Genomic DNA, 905 nt, shown 5'->3' on the forward strand with positions numbered 1-905 from the left:
GGGAGCGCTTTTGTGAGCAAAAATGGCCCAGTCCGTTTGGACTTGAGTTTGCCTGGAAACAGGCGCAACCTAGAGTTGAATAGAAGCACACGATCACGAACCACAAATTCTCGCTTTTCAATTCTTTGATCATGATACCGCTTCATCTTCTCTTTGTACAAGGCTTTACTTTCGTAAACTTTTAGGCGGAACTCATCAAGCATATTCAAGTCATTCATTCTTTGATTTGAAGCGGCCCCACAATCCAAATTTAGCTTCTTCATTGCCCACATCGCCTTATGCTCTAGCTCTATCGGTAAATGACAAGACTTCCCATATACAAGTTGGTAAGGAGACATACCTATGTGGGTCTTGTATGCAGTGCGATAGGCTCATAAAGCATCATCAAGCTTCCTTGACCAATCTGTTCTATTAGCATTTATAGTCTTTGCCAAAATCTATTTAATTTCTCTGTTGGACACTTTAACTTGCCCACTAGTCTGTGGATGGTAAGGAGTGGCTACATTGTGGCGGACACCATATTTCTCAAGTAGTGCCTTGAACAACTTATTACAAAACTGAGAACCTCCATCGCTAATAATAGCCCTCGGTGTACCAAATCTGGAGAAGATATTCTTTTTCAAGAATGCAGTGACACTTTTGCCTTCATTGTTGGGGAGCGCAACTGCTTCCACCCACTTCAATACATAATCAACCGCAACAAGAATATACTTCATCCCATATGAACTCACAAATGGACCCATAAAATCAATACCCCATACATCAAACAACTCTATCACCAATATAGGATTCATAGGCAACTCTTGCCTCTTTGAAATCCCACCTTCTCTTTGGCAACGATCACTGGACTTGGAGGCAACGATCACTGGACTTGGAGAAATCATGAGCATCTTGGTGGATGGTAG

The sequence above is a fragment of the Solanum tuberosum genome, unplaced genomic scaffold (assembly GCF_000226075.1).
Source record: "Solanum tuberosum cultivar DM 1-3 516 R44 unplaced genomic scaffold, SolTub_3.0 scf00028, whole genome shotgun sequence".
Lineage (NCBI taxonomy): Eukaryota > Viridiplantae > Streptophyta > Magnoliopsida > Solanales > Solanaceae > Solanum > Solanum tuberosum.